The sequence below is a fragment of the Octodon degus genome, unplaced genomic scaffold (genome assembly GCF_000260255.1).
Source record: "Octodon degus isolate 3935 unplaced genomic scaffold, OctDeg1.0 scaffold00026, whole genome shotgun sequence".
NCBI lineage: Eukaryota > Metazoa > Chordata > Mammalia > Rodentia > Octodontidae > Octodon > Octodon degus.
This window is the reverse complement of record NW_004524602.1, coordinates 13,675,466-13,691,296: the sequence shown is the minus strand read 5'-3', so window position 1 is coordinate 13,691,296 and position 15,831 is coordinate 13,675,466. Positions and strand designations below refer to the sequence as shown.

Sequence of the window (15,831 nt, the reverse complement as noted above, 5' to 3'; positions counted from 1 at the left end):
CCCCCATGAGAGCTCAGTTTTGCCCACTTTTGAACTGCACAGAGCTGATGCCTCCTGTTTCCAGGTCCTGTTGGTGAGATCGGCCCACGCTGTCCTGTGAGCTGTAGGTCTGTCCTTTTCACCGCCACATTGTTTCGCTCATTCCCTCCCATCTCCTCTTGGTTATGTGGCCATGTGGGGACTGCTCAGACTTAGTTTGGATGAATAAAGCTGAAAACGCATAACCAAATAGCCCTATATCTACTTCTCGGCATGGGCGGGCTTATGCCAGCAGCCTCCGCTGTTCAGGTGCACTTGCTTGCCTTTCTCCTGCGCACCATTTACTGAGCACAGAGTTGCTGACAGTTTGTGGCTGAGCTCTGCCCCAGCCTGGGCAAGGCCTGCCGGGTCTGGTAGGGGAGAGGGCAGCACCAAGAGCGGCTCTCTCGTGAGGTAACCTGAGGTAGGATTGAAGGGGGAGAGCGGGCCAGCCAGGTGAGGCGCCTGCGAGGAGTGTCCACAGCCTGGTGGGGAAAGGACGTGCGTGGGACACTGGTGGACGCCGCGCTGGCTCAGGGGAGCCTGGTCAGCAGAGGAAAGTCCAAGTGTTGGCCAGACGAGTCCAAGCTAATGAAGTAATGGCCCAGTTTTTTCACTTTTCTTTGTGGGAGGCAGGAGGGAAGGCCATGTCTGTTTTCTTTTTTTTAAAATAAATGATAGCAGAAGAAGGAACCTCACAGTGAACCATTTCACAGCAGCCTGCAGTGAAGGATTAGGCTGCAGGACGAGGCTGGGTGCTGCGAGGGCCACAGCTGGCCCCAGGCCGGGCCTTCAGAAAGAGCCGTGGGCTGTCCACTCCAGGGAGTTGTCTGGACAGGTTGCTAGGGCCTGTGTTTTGGAAACCAGCACTCCCCATCAGGTTCCTGGTTTTTAGCCAGTGACTCATCTTCCCTGGACCCTGAGGGTCCAGATTTCCAGGCTGAGAGTTTGCCAGACTTGGATGTCACAGCACAGGGACACCTCAAGGAAGCCAGAAGTCTGTTCGGTTGGAGGGGACGCTGCAGGAAAGGGAGGCAGTGCTGTAGCCCGGGCGAGGCGAGGTCTGCGGAGCGGGAAGTGGCCTGGCATGTGGAGCGTGGCTCTTGCCAGCAGCTTCAGGCCTCCCTTTCAGAACTGCCGAGTAGGAGGCCAGCCTGGTGCGAGGCTTTGGGGGGAATGGGAACCACATGGAGAGTGCAGGCTGGACCACATCCTCTGGAGATTCCTTTTCCTCTTGTGTTGCTTGTGTCTCAGTTTTAATTAACATGCCCTTGTTAGGAAATTTTCTAGCTCAGATGAACGTCCCGGTTGACCACAGAGTGGTCCCCGCCATATGGGGGAGGAGGATGTGGAAAGAGCCACTCACACAGCTGCAGAGCCCTGGGAGTCCCTCTCTGATGCCCAGGTCTACACCGGGGTCCTGTGACTAACTGGAGTCTACACACTCCTGGCGCAAGGGGTGCCCCCGCTTCTCCAGCCCCATAGCTCTGGCAGCCTTCTCTGAACTTCGATTGATGGTTTCCGGGGTTTCTTTCCACCCTCTGATTTTATTAGTGAGTAAAGAAGATAAAAGGCTCTTCTGTACTTAATAAAGTTAAAATACCCCTTGAATGGAGCAAGGCTGCAACCACCCACTGACTTCCCCTCTCTCTGGTCCCCCAGGCCCCAGAGGCCCAGGAGGCGGGAGGTGAACCCTACCCTCCTGTTCCCCCCTGCAGCTCTTCCTCCCTCTTTCCCTCCCTCCTTCCCTCACCTTCTGAGTCCGGATGCAGAGAACTGCTGCGGTGAATCCACAGGTCCATGAGCTTGCCGCTTGCTCTGGAGTGTCAGGCTGGTTTCCCGCCATCTGACCACTCCCACACCAAGCAACTTCTGGTCTTGGAATACAAAAAGATCTTAGAGTTTTCTTTCTTGATTGTTTTCTGCTTTAGTTCTTGCCCAAACCACTGTTTCCTAGACGCCTGAGATGATAAAGTCCGCAGGACCCTTCTGTCACCAGGAAGGTCTCTCTGTCTTCGTTACCTTTCATTAACACGATAGGGCTATGTTTTAAAAGTGGAGCTGGCACCTGACTCGAGAGATGTAATGAGCCTGCACGTTCCCCTGCCTTCCAGAGGACCCAGGTACTCGTTCGTGTTGCAGTAATTAGAAATCTGGTGTCGTGGAAGACCGCTTTTATTCTTGCTAATGTTAGCAGCCAGCTCCCAGCATTCTTGGAAGGGCTAATGAAATGCTCATTTTAAATGCAAATTCCTTGCACAGTTAGGAGGAAAATGAAATTGTTCTGGCTTCCAGCACTGGCTCTGCATTTTTGCCATTCCTTCTGATGGCCGAGGGGAGGGCTCATGACTAAACCCTTCAGCATCTTCATTATGATTTCAGATTTGTACTTGCTGAGAGGGAGCCGTGGCCCCAGGAGGTTAACTCTGCTGCCAAGTGACAGCGTGTGGGTGCCCGAGCTTGTCCTCCGCGTGCCTCCAAATGCCCTTTGGATTCCGTAGGTGATGGATGCACTGGGACACTCGAGGTGAGTGCGCGGGGTTTTGCCTTTATGTTTTTGCAGCAACTGAAATGTGCTGAGTCCTGTCGGCTTTCTCTTAGTGGCAGCAGTTTGTGTTGCTTCCCCAGCCTTAGCACGGTTCTCTGGTTCCTGCTCTTCTGTCCTTTGGGCATCTTCTCTGACTTTTAGCCGGCTTCCGTGTCTCAGCATGCCATCTGCGGCATCCCTGGCTTTGTGCATGGCGGGCAGCACCAGGCTCCTGGGCAACATGGCTGGGCCCATTGGCTTCTTCCTTCCACACTTTTATAGAGACATTGCCTTGATAAACTTTCAGGGCAGTTTAGAACCTTAGAGCCAGGCGAGTTACACTTCTTTCTCTGAAAGTGAATGTTATGTCTGAAACAACTGCTGCAGTCTGTGTTTCCAGAGACCACTGGCTTACTTGTGGAGGGTTCAACCTTTTAGGGCAGCTGTCTGTCCTGATGAGTTGTGGGCACAGCCAGAGGCAACGTCCTAGTGTGCTTTCTCTAGCTGCGGAACAGTGGCTTAGGATTGGGTCACCCTGAAAGTAGGGGTGGTACACTCATTTATGGGTGCCAAGTATTAAAAATAAAAGCAAAGTCCTTATATGTACAGTCGATGTACTTACAACTATGCCTTCTAAATTTTATTGCAAAGTTTTTTTCTTTTTGGATTATGTATTCTTGTAAAGGAGAACATATAATTCAAAAATGATGTTTTCATGCCTGTCCGTAGTTTATTGACGGATTGAACTCTTAAGGTTTAGGTGATGGGCATCCAGTGTTAGGACGCCATGTTGTTCACCTTTTGTCTCTATGGAGTCTGAGGTCGCCAGGGACTCTGGGTGGATGGCAGTGTACAGAGGAGAAGCTGCTTTCAGCATCATTCTTCTTCCTAGTGCAAGTGTCGAACGCCTTTGAGAGGGCTGGGGCAGATCCCCCCACCGGGAGACACTGGCTCCAGACCTGGAGAGTTGCCATGTTGGAAGGCCGCAGAGTGACAGCTTGCATCCAGTTCAGTGGCTGCGAGACCTCTGAAAAGGACCAGTGCCCCTGTTTAGTAACAGTGAGCAAGGACCCAGTAAGGTCCAGCAGTGTGTCCAGTCCAAGCAGGCCACCGGGGCAGAACGAGGACTCAGAACTTGGCCCCATCCTCTTCCTGTTTCATTGCATTCTCGGGGCCTCTTCCCCTCCCCACCGCTGAAAGTTTGGCTGGGTAGCTCTTTGTTTTGGAGATTGTCCTGATGATGTGTTGCCCTGTCAAACAAACCTATGCCCACTGCCCTTCCCCCGCCTTTTTGTAGCCAGGGCCAACAACGTCCCCCGACTCTGCCACGTGCCCCTTGAGGGGAGAAAGTTGCTCAGTCCCTTGGATACCACGCGATGCCGCTTGGGATTCCTAGAGCAGTTTTTGCATTGGAGCGGCCCCTTCCCTTTTGCTTTGGAGCGTGAAGCACAGCTGAAGGCTCGGTGTTTCCTGCGGCTCGTGCAGGAGCTAGCGCCACCTCCTCTTTGGGATGGGTTTTCCTGTCAGTGGATTGGATCTTTGTTCTATTTTTAGTCTTCATTTTCTGGCTTTAGGTGATAATGATACTGGCTCTGGAGTTGTCTGCCCCGAGCAGTTTGTACTTCTAAGTTTTGCAGATGGGTGTGTCTGGGGCGAAGTGTACGGGTGGAGGAGGAGTCCAGGAGGTTTTGGCAGTCTGGATGCCAGTAAAGAGGCAAGTGCCCATTTACAAACCTTGAGTCAAGCGTCAAGCCCTGGAGAGGATACTCACCGCCTAACCCACCTCAGCACGTGGGGTGGATTGAAGTTGCCCTCGGACCCCTCTGTGAAGGGGTAGCTCGGGGTGCCTGTGTACGTGTGGAAACAAAAGGGCAACAACCGGGCTTAGAGCAGAGCCGGGAGGTGGGTACTCCACCCAGGGCTGCCCCCAGCTCTCCTGGCTAAGTCATAGTGTATTTGGTGAGCAGCGCTCCTCCTTCGTAGGCAAAAGGGCAGAGCCAGCCCTGCTGCTTCCTGGGCAGGGGTGCTGTGGAGGCTAAGTGTGGATTCCTGAAGCCACAAGATAAATCTGAGACGTCTTTTGGGGGATTTAATTTTACCCCGGGAATATGGAAGACAAAAACTTACTTTAATGTGAAAAATAAATATGCACACGCTGAGTAAGTGCAGAATTTGCGTAAGGTGAACCTATGCTAGCACACAGAGTCCGCTAAGAGAAATGTCAAGACTCTTGCATGCTATGGGTGGCTTCCCGGAGCCAGGTGCCCCTCTTCCCCCTCTTGTCTTTTACGGAATTCTGGCCAGAGACGGAGGCGCCCTGGGCTGTGGAGGCTCCAGAGTCCCTTCTGCTTGTGAATTTTCTGGGTGGAACAGAAAAGACACTTGTTTGGTGTGTAATCTCTGCCCATCCCCAGAGAGGATCTTAGGAAAGATGGATAGTCAGGGTTGTCCAGTCTTTGGGTACTGAGGTGCTTCACGTTTCGTTTCTCCTCTTTGGGGCCAGTCCCACAGCTCTCGGCTTCCACACTGGAGTATGAGCCCAGAACCACAGTCCCATGAAGAATGGGCCTGACCTTGGTGTGGTCTCCTAGGTGTACACAGCCTTACCTCAGTTTCCCTCGCCTAGGAAATACGCCTGAGGAGGTCGGTAGTGTGCTGATTTAAATTTCTTAGAAATGCTTCTAATTGAAAAGTGACCAGGGAATCAGTGTGGAAGTTAAGACCTCTGACATCCCCCACACAGCTGTGACTTACTCAGCTGGGGAAATTTAATGTATTGAGACCTTCCACCCGTCATTGTTCAGCGTCACAGAGGAATTGTCTTTTGGTCTTTATGCTTGTGGCGATTGTTCAGAAAGTACTGTCGCGGTCCTTCGATGGGACGCTCTTCCTGTCACGTGTCTGCCTTTTCTGGAATTGCTGAGGCTGGGCCTTGGCAGAGGAGCGCGAGGACTTCTGGAGACACGGCCACTGTTCAGACCTTGGCTGCAGCCACCATTGCTGGCAGTCAGGTGGAGTGATGTCAGAGGTAATTTATAGTGCTTTTGGGCAAACAGGAGTAGATGGCAGTGGGGGTTTTCTTTGTCTTTTCTTGACACATGGTTGAAACAGAACTTGACCAAATGGGAAACATTTGTGTGATGGGGGAAAAGGATTCCAGAGCTTCTTAACTGGGGTCAAATATTGGTTCCTCATTTTATTTGGAGCAAGGACATAGACTGACTCCTCATCTGAGATGGGTGTTGAGAACATTGCCACTCTTATTCGCTCCTCAACAAACACATTTTCTGACCTAGGGAGCTATGTGATTCTGGACTGCATCATACATGATGAATCAGAAGAAAAAGTGTGTGGAGTGAGCCGTCTCGAAAGGATATGTGGCTTGGGGGGATTTTAAAGTTAATTTCTTTTACCAAGATTCTTGCCCAGAGGAACTTCTTCTCTTTCCCCTCCTCTTTTTTTTTTTTTTTTTTTTTTTTTAAAGGGGGGACTGGACCCAGAGCCCTCCCTCCTCGTCTTCTCCCCCCTTTTAATTTTGTGACAGGATCTTGCTAAATCTCTAGGTTGCCCAGCCTGGGCTTGAACTTGTGATCTTCCTGCTTCAGCCTCCCAGAGTGTGGGAGGATAGGTGTGTGCTACCGGGCCTGGCTCAGAATTCTCAAGTCCCAAACATTTAACGCTGCTAGCAAAGGAGTATAAAAGAAGGAAGGGAAGGAGGAAGGAGGAAGGAAAGGAGGAATTCTGGTTGTCTGGCCTTTGGGAAGAAGAGCCAGGCGGATGACGCACTATAACTGGATGCTTCACATTGCTGTAGTGAGGGAAGAAAAGCTGTCCTATCATTCAGGCTGCTGAGCGCTTGGTTGGTTCTAGAATTGGCGCTCTGAGATGCATGTAGCTCGTAGGCCTTTGAGCTGGTACTGCCTGCTGAGGTGCGCGTGCGACTCCAGGTAGGGCGTTCTGGTGCAGCTGGTGAGGGGCGGCCTTGAACCCCAGGAGTGCCGAACAGGACTGTCTGGTGGGAGGTGGCTCAGGCAGATTGGGGCATCCCAAGGGTCATGTTGGAGGGGATGAGATTAGTTGGGGCAAGAAACTGTGTGTTTGTATCAGAAGGATGGTGCGGGGAGGAGGAACGACTTGGGTGCAGACTCCACAGTGGAGCGTAGAAGACGAGGGGAGGCCCAGACGCTAGGCAGCCCCCTGGGACTGTATGTGGGGAAAAGGGAGTGGGGCACAGTCAGGGCACCAGTGGGCCAGAGCCCTCCCTCGGAAGGGCCTCACATGCCAGGAAGGAATGTCACCTCGAATGCAGGCGAGCTTGAGCTCTGGGAGCCTCAGGCAGAGGAGGGCAGGGGCTAGCAAACAGCAGGACAGCAGGCAGGCCCAGAGGCAGTAGAGAGCAGCCCTGTGGGGCTGAGTCCCGGTATCTCTGCTGTTGGCTGACAGACCAGGGGAGCTGGCTTCTCCCAAATGCTGGCCTTCGGGAGGACTGCCCTGTGTATTTTCTTTACAATCTGGAGTTTTCAACCCTGATTATGAAACCTCTAAGTTATCCATGATCCTCTGGGGGAAAGGCCCAGCGATACCCTTTCCCTTCTCCAGATTAGCCGATTAGCATACATCCTTGCTTACCTGCCGCAGCTTCCTTAGAGAAGGTTTCTCCACCTCGTCCCCTCTCCTACCTGCCAGTCTCCTGGGTGCCAGGCCAGTGCAGGGGCTGGCAGAGCTGGGGCGGGCAGCCTGGCCCCTAAGAAGACCAGAGGTTGTGGTGAGGGAGAGGCCCAGATGCCAGGCGGCCCCTGGTTCCGAGGACACAGCCTATAGCGCGTAGGGCACCGTGGGTAGGCTGGCTGGGCAGGCATCGTTTCGAAGGAGTGCGCCCGGGGGCAGCTGCGGCGCCAGCCTGTGTCAGGGCCATCCTGGCTGTTGTGGCGGTACATGTGTGTGATTCCTGCTATGTGTGCGGCCGAGGCGGGAGCACGACAACTTGGAGGCCAGTTTGGGCAGCGTGGTGAGACCCTGCCATGAACATTAAAAAAAAAAAAAAAAAAAAAAGAGCTAGGGATGTAATTTGCTGGCAGAACACTATCGGTCTAATAAGTACAAGGTCCTGGGCCTAATCTTTAGCTCAGCAAAAATAAGTAAACGAATGGATATAAAATAAACAAAAGAGTGGGTGAGTGGCCTAGTGGTTGAGCGCTTGCCTTGCAAGTGCAGGGCCCTGGGTTCCATCCTGGGGGCAGGAATTTGTCTTTACAGGGGACCCAGGTCCTCACTTGCAGGTGATGAGTAAGCGAAGTGGGGCCGTGTACCATGCTCCTGTCCACCTTCCTGTGACCCCGGCATCTGCCCCGGCATGCTCCAGGCTGCTGGGCGGATGCTGTGGGGGGCAGGGCCCTCTGAGGTCTGGAGCACCGCATCTTCCCCTGCCCCTATAGAGAGCAGCCAGTGGCTCCTAGGTAAGTCACCAGGAGGGTGGTAAAGCAACCGTGTGCCCCAGGGAGCCAAGTGGCAGTCGGCGTCCATTGTGGGGCCAGGCCTAGGCCCTCAGTGGACAGCAGTAGGAGGCTGGATGTGGTGCCAAAGGCCTGGGTTTCGCTCCTCGGCATCTCAGCCTCCACCTTAGTGGATTGTCTGGGCTAGACATCAGAGAGCTGCTATGCCTGGAGTCATCTCCTGGCCTGGCCATCCTCCTGCCTCCTGGGGTGGAAACAGTGACTGTGTCTGAATTTGAGAAGGATCCCACTCCTGCACGGGTGCCGTGGGAAAGGGGCGTGAGATCGCCGTGTCCCCATGTGTGTGGCAGAAACCCTTTGTTCTGGCATTGGCAGGCTTGTGCTTTTCCTGTGCTCTTAGCCATGGCTTTGTTGTACAGCTATTGTTCTGAGTCCATCAAGAGGAATTTGGGGCATTTGTGTGTGTGTGTGTGTGTGTGTGTGTGTGCATGCGTGTGTGTGTGTGCACACATGTTTGAACATGTTTGTCTTCAGCTTAGGAAAGATGGCAGAATCCAGTGGGAGGCTTAACTTTTGAAGAAGATCATGTGCCGGAGATTGGGTTCCATACTCTTAGTCTTGCTTTTGCTTTTTGGGGCAGCAGACTTTAGACAGAAAGAGGGCCGAACATTTCCTCCATTAGATATGAACTCTTGACCTGCAAGGGTGCAAGGTGTAGACTGTCCAAAACCAGGTCAAAATGCTGCTGGGTGACAGGGTGTCATTTCTGGCATTGTCGTCACTGTGGTTTGCATGTGTCCACCTGAGATCACTTGTTGCAGACTGAATCCCCAGTGCAATCACATTGAGAGGTGGGTGCTGAGAGGCGGGGGAAGTCGCCAGGGAACCTCCTGAGGAGGCCCCAATGCCTTGGACTTCGCAGCCTCAGGAAGAAGTAAAACTATGATTTATAAATTACCCAGTCTTGGGCATTCCATTCCAGAGACATAAAAGGCACGAAGGTGGTAATTAAGAATTTAAAAAGATGGCTTTGTTTCCCAGTGAGATGAGGGAGGACTTGCTGGCTGCTGTCATCCAGGACGGCGAATGCTCTCCTCTGTGGTTGAGATGACGTCAGCAGTGCGGAAGGCTGGGGAGGGACACGCGCTGGCCACGTCTCTACCTTTTCCTACGTTGGTGGTCAGCGGGTGAGTTGAGCATTCAGCGAATGGACAGAATTCCCTGTAGAGAGACAGTGGGTTGGAAGGAGGAAGCGTAAGGACGCCCAGGCTCGTGCGCAGCCTGCACAGGAGGTGCCCAGGCCTTCCTCCTGGCTCTGCAGCAGGGTCTGGCCTTCCCCCACGCTCAGCTGCTGAGGGTGACTTGGTGAGACTGCTCCTCTCTGATCCTAGTAACAGAATGTGCCGCAGGAAACAGGCTGCCGAGCGTATCTGAGGAAAAGATCACCGGGTCCGTGGAAACCCAACACTGGCTTTTCCCAGAACGTCGGGCCACATCGGAGGTCAGCGTGGCGTCAGGCCAGAGCGCAGGGCTGTCCCAGGGTGTGGGCTTTTAAAAATGAAACAGTATTTATAGAAGTTCATCCTGGAGCCAGAACTTGTGACTGTTCCTTGTCAGGCCCCGCCCTGGATGGCCCTGGGCTCACGGCACCGTTTTATTGGTGTATTTTAAAGCCGGGCTGAGAGTAACTCCAAGGGTAGCGCTTGGACCTCTGTCACTGAAGCAAGCCTTTAGGAAGTGCTTGATAGCGATCCACGTACAGGAGAGCGTATAAAATGCATTGGTTGCATCAAGGCCAGGTGCCGGGACATAACACCTGCAGGCCCAGCTTCTTGGGAGGCTGAGGCAGGCAGGTCACTGGGTCCAGGAGATCAAGGTTGGCATGGGCAACACAGTGAGACTCATCCCTATGAAAAAGGTAGTTAGAAAGCATAAAATGGACACCCGTATAGCCAGGTGGCAGGGACCCAGCGGCTGTCCTCCCCTCAGAGGTGGAGCATCTCAGATTCTAACCGACTTTAGGGCTTCTTACTTCTACCACCTACGTACGTGTACGTTCCTGTTTTAAGCAACATGTGCTTTTGTTTATCATTGTTGTTTTTAAAATTAATTTTATTGAGAAATAACAATGAGATAGTTTCAGAACAGATTAGGACAGTTTCAATAATTAATACATTACATATTATTGTCTTAGTCATGGTTATTCATAGTACGAGATGCAGACACGATATCCTGTCCAAACACTGTTAGTACAAATCTTTCTACTCATTGAATTAAGAGAAAGTAATTGTATATTTATCCCGTTTTGTATATACAGGTACAAAATGATCCTTCATTTGTGTCTCCTTTTTTGTTTAGTTTTGTCAGAGATGGGTATTCCATTGCCATTTAAATAATGTAGGTGCATGAATTCAGCAAAATATTCCAGTATAGTCCAGCAGTCCATAATAGTAATGGGTTTTCCGTAGGACTGGCAATGTTAGAAGTTGTTGACTTGAGCCTTTTACAGCTCAGCATATTAATACGGCTTTACTTTTTTATACCTTGTTTTTATACTTTTCTACTGGATGGTTAAGACCAAGATAAAGCAAGACCTAAATAACAAGAAATTTAACTTTTGTATCTGCCAAGGTCAGTCAAATCCCCTCAGAATTTACCTTGAAACCCAAATACAGTTTGTAGATCCATTGTCAGATAGTGAGGTTAAGCTCAACTGCCTATGTAATAGGGTAATAATATCATTAAGCTTCTCTTCTGGAGGGTTAACTACTTAAGCTTGAAGATCAAAATTTAGAGGAAAAAGAAGGGCTGCAAGGACAACCAACATTTTGGCCCTAGCCTTTGAAGGTCAGTGAAGACTCAGGACATAGGAGAACCTGTGCTGTGACATCCTGTAACTCAGTGGTGTCCCAAATTTTCTGATCAAGGAGATTATGGGGCCACAGAGGAAAGTGATCGACGATGTAGAGTGTGCCTAAGGAGAGTCACAAGGAGAGAAAACATTCTCTCAGGCTTTCACAGAGAGCAAATTGGTCAGGCAATGGCTGTGACTCATCCACATATCATTATTGTTGTATAAGAATAATGTAGAAAACTTGAGCACTAAGCTCCGGTGGGCCCCAGCTGTCCTGAGGGCACCACCCTGCCTGTGGGGACAGCTTTCCAGCCTGCTAACTGCTCCTGTGTGTCACACCACACAGGGTCACCGCTCCTGCCTCCACTTATACAGTTGCTCTAGAGTAGTGTGAATTATGAGCTTGGGTTCTTATGTTACTGAAGCTGGGTCCTTAGCCTGAGGTACAGAGAGGAATTTCAGGGGGCTCCCTGAACCCCTCAACACTGAATGCGTACTTCTGTCCTCCTTTTGGGTGGAAGACCCATGGCATTTTCCGAAGTGTTTGTGATGTTGCCCTGTCTCTGTCCCCTTCTCCCCCATCAGAATAAGGAGAACTGTGGGTATTGTGGTGGGCTATTGTTTTACTTAGATGGATCTTGGTGTGTTGAAGGTGCCCGTGCGCAGTTTGTTGAGTCTTCCTTGGCTTCTTAGATTGGACTGTGCCTAACCGTTGAAAGGGGAACAGGCAGGTAGCTTCCTGGGGGAGTCCAGCGTGGACTCCTGGTCCGTACTGTGGGTGGCCTGGCTGCCTTTGCGGTTCCTCTGAAACCTACATCTCCCTGTCTTGACTCAGGAACTAGCATGCTGAAAGGGAGGGGAAAAACTTGGAATGGTTGCTGTAGTTTTCAAAACAAATGATCTCACTGCCTGAATTGTGCTTTATGCCTTATAAATAATAATGGGCCTTTGGGAAAACAGATCCAGATACCCCTTCAGTATGGGTGAGGGCAGCTGAGCCCCTGCTGAAGTTGACATCCTACAAACAGAACACCCCAGCTCTGCCTCTGTTGGCTGAGACATGTGTAAGTGAGCTTGCTATGGATGGGCATTCACTGCTTCAAGGTGGGAAAATCACCACACACTCTGAGTGAGCCGACTTAACGTGAAATATTTCAGGTCTGCTCCAGAAGCACAAGGGAGTTGTGGAATCTTCTTGCTGAAGTTTTATCCCATCCCTGTTCTGCAGGTCCCCAAGGTTAGGTGTAACCGGCCTGAGGTCACATCGATTTGTAAAAGCCAGCTGAAACCAGAACCTGGTGGGGAAGAGGCAACTATTTTGATGATTGTGTGTAAATATGCAATTAGACAAAGAGAAAGTCATAACCAGAAATCTCATTTCTTAGAGAATAGCACTGTGATACTCATTTCATTCCACCAAAGCGAAGCACTGACCACCAGCCTGGAACATCCACTGATTTCTGTAGTCCCCAAGTATCCCCTCGGGAGGGGCTCTACCCTCCAGAGTCTTCGAATCTGCTGTGTGGGAGAGGAGTTTTCTGTGTCAGTCTTTGTTCTTCACACCGTAAAAACTCAAATGTTGTACTCACTGTAAGGATTTTAAGTTTTCCTCCTCTATGCAGAAATGTACAGTTCTTTTTTTTTTTTTTTTTTCCTTTAACTCTGCTTTTGAAGAAAACCAGGAGTTTGGGTTTGGCTGGTGCAAGTCTCATGGGATTAAGGAGAAAGAACCAGAGAGTAGTTATGATCTGGAACTGCAGGCTGCTTTGTCTCCTCCTCGATTAAGAGCCAGGCAGGATACTTGTTTAGAAATGGAGTTTTATTATGGAGGTGCTTCACAGGTAAAATGTAAGCTTTACGGTGTCAGTTCTGCGGCCCTGTTCCTGGCTTTTTCCTTGCTGGCGGCTGACGCGGGCCGAGGTCTGTGTGCTGTCTGCTTCTTGGCTTTGCTTATCTGCAAACAGAGATTTGGGGCTGCTGAACTGTAAGCTGAAGCGCTGGGCTGCCTGGTGGGGGAGGCTGCTGTGGTGGCTGCAGCCGGTGACTGGTGTCTCCTGCCTGAGTTGCAGGTGGAGAATTTGCCAGCTCTGCAGCCGCTTAGTGCCTCGAGGCCATTAGCCACCCCTCGATTCTCCTTTTCTGCCCTTTTGATGGGCTGAAGCCATCAGGGATGGGTGGGGAGGGAGGATGTGGCTCACTGGTGATGTGGCCTCTTGCAGTGATGCATGACATTTGTGATTCTCTTCCAGCGCACCACGATAGGGTAACATCTGGACTGGACTCCCGGCCCCTTGACGCTTGGCTGCCCACACGTTCCAGATCAACTTGTTGAAAACCGTGAGTCACTTCCACACGGCTGTTTTTTGGGCAGTGCTAGGCCCACGGAACTCAGAGTATGGCAGTGGACGGCTTGTCTTGGGCGTGCTGGGGTTGTTGTATCAAAAGAGAGGAGAGCCTGGGTGCCCCGTCCCCCAGATGGGCCCTTTCTGTCCCCACCCATCTGTTAACCATGGTCACAGGGCCTTCTGAGTCGGTCTCCTTAGAGCATCTGCATTGTGCCATCAGAGCCAAGCACACAAGTCCTGGTTCTCTCAGTCATGTTGCCCATCCTTCGCCCTTTCATGGCATCCCACCCTCCCCAGCACACAGAGGCCACCCTGCCCTGCCCGTCATCTTCTCCTTGGCAAGTGTGTATCTCCTCGTCCTTTGTGTCTCAGCCGACCGCCAGTCTCTAACAGGCCTTATCTGACTACCTTCTGCCACCGTTGGGAGTCTGTCTCTGCTCCTTTTCCTGCTGGTTAGTCCCCTGCTCAGACCCCTCCCCTGTACTTAAACTAGGATCAGTCTTTTGATTAGTCCATAGACTGCCCACTCACCCATTCGTCCGATATTTATTGAGTGATTACTACATGCAGCAGCTAAGATAGACACATTACCATTAAGAACCTAAGCCAGCCACTTCAGCTCTGTCTGGATAGACTGCTGTGTCGTAAACGCTCTGTACCAAGGCCTCTTCTCCATGGCCGTATCCTAGGGCATCTTGTTGAAACACAGATTTTGACTCTGGAGTCTGCGTGGGGCCTGAAGTCCGCACTTCTGACACTTCCCAGGTGCTGCCCCGCTGTGGGCTTAGAGACGACTGCCCCCAGGAAGTGCTGCGAGCCTGTGCCAGAGCGTGATTCCTGGACACCCATCTCTGCAGTGCGGTCCTGAGTCCTCTGGGCCGTGTGCTGGTTGGCGGCATCTCCATGTGCACCCGAGGGCTGCTGGCTGTGCGAGTAGCTCTTGGTGGTGGGCGTGATGTGAGCAGCGCTGTGGCCTAAGCACAGAAGCCTTTGAGCAGGCGCCATGAGGGGTGGAAGGAGGCTGGAGACCCTGCTTCGAAGGCAGCCTGGAGCCAAGCGGTGCAAAGGCCCCGGGGTGCCTCTGAGCCGCTCTTGAGCTCCTAGGTGTGTTTGGGGCTCAGTGCTGGCAGCTGTGCGGTAGACACTTACAGGAGTCCTGTATAGTTTTCACAGTGACTTCATTCGCTCCACCCCTGAGCCCTTATCACTTCTGCAGCTGGGTTGGAGCCTTTGCATTGCCCCAGGAACTTGGGTGACACTTGGTCTCCTAGCTTAGCTCCCTGTAGGTTGGGTGGCAGGTGCTGCTGCTGCCGCAGAGGGGCCCAGGGAGGTCGAAACTTGGGGCCAGACAGCCACAATGTGGCAGGCAGGGTGCAGCCCAGGCTGGTGGGCCGCGCACGAGGCTCTGTCTCCTTTCGCTTTTATTGTCTGGGCCATGACTAGAAATAGGGTTTAATGCCAGAGTGAGGGGGGGTGATTTATTTTCATCGCCTGCCCTGCCCCGCCCCTGGCATCCCCAGGGAGGCCCTTAGGGCACAGCACTGACACTGTGCTTTGTGGGACATCAGTTCTTTTTCTTTTGGCGGAACTGGGCATTGAACTCAGGCCCTTGAGCTTGCCAGGGAAGTGCTTATTCTACTGAGCCATCTCCCCGGCCCCAAAGTTTTTTTTTTTTTTGGCAGCCTCAGGATACCTGACTTCAGGGCAGGCCTGGTTTGACTTGAGGATTGGGGGATTGAACCACAGCATCCGGAGCCTGACTGCTTTCTTTAAGCTGGCACTTAAACAACCGAGCTAATGGGCCGGGCCCCGTGCACATCAGTTCTTGAGGGGTTGGGGCTTGAAGAAATGAACAGGGAGGAGCAAGTGTTCACTCTGGTGGTAGGCATCTTGCCGCGGCTTCAGCCAAGCCCGAGGGGAATGGCTCTCCCTGGACAGTGGTGGCTGCTGATCATCTGGGGACACAGTCCCTACGTTAGGCCTTGGTGGCTCCTGGCTGGAAGGCTGGAGGCCTGGGGCTGGCTTGGTACGTTCTGGCTGCTCTGGGACTTCTGTATCAAAGACACTTTCCAAATCACATGACTGTGCTCAGGGTCAGCTCGTCTGTTCCGCGTCAGATCCGCAGTGCTAGTGCCTTACGCGCTGTATGTTTTCTGTCCGGCTTCCTGAGTCTTGGCTTCCTGCCCTGTGTGCTTGCAGGCTGGCCTTGTCTCTCATCCAGTACAGAATCCAGTTGGCCTGCAGGTGGGGTGTGAGCCTCCGGTCTTGTGCTCCAGGCAGTGAGAGAGGAGCCAGGTATCCCTCCTGGGTTGCTAACTATTGCACCAGCCCCTGCCTGTACCTCCCCTTTTGGGATGCTGGGAAGCGCTCCCAACAGCGGGACAGAGCTGCACTGGGATAGCTGCTCCCCTGGCCCTTAGACTTGGACACTTAGATGTGTTCGCCAGTCCAGGCTTGAGGCTTTGGGGCTGCTGGGAGCTGGGGTCGGGTCCCATCTCCGTAGAGTGGTAATCTGAGCCCAAGTACCTCCATGCAGCTCCCCTTGTCATGTGGGCCCCAGAGACGCATAGCCTGTGTTCCCTGGGCTTTTTTTTCTCAGCAGCAAAAGGGAAGAAAAGAGTTTTCTTTCAAGGC

General features: G+C 52.2%; 1 protein-coding gene across 4 annotated transcripts in view; it reads left to right on the top strand.

Annotated features, from left to right (window-relative positions):
* The window catches only part of Tln2 (talin 2), a 433,269-nt gene that overhangs the window by 52,918 nt on the left and 364,520 nt on the right, over positions 1–15,831 (top strand). For 3 of the 4 annotated variants that reach the window (XM_004628856.2, XM_023712443.1, XM_023712434.1), the window contains exon 2: positions 13,102–13,189. The gene's annotated coding sequence lies outside the window, so the exon portion shown is untranslated. Of the gene's footprint in view, positions 1–2,400; positions 2,546–13,101; positions 13,190–15,831 lie in introns of all 4 variants that reach the window. The other variant, XM_023712435.1, reaches the window with a different exon arrangement.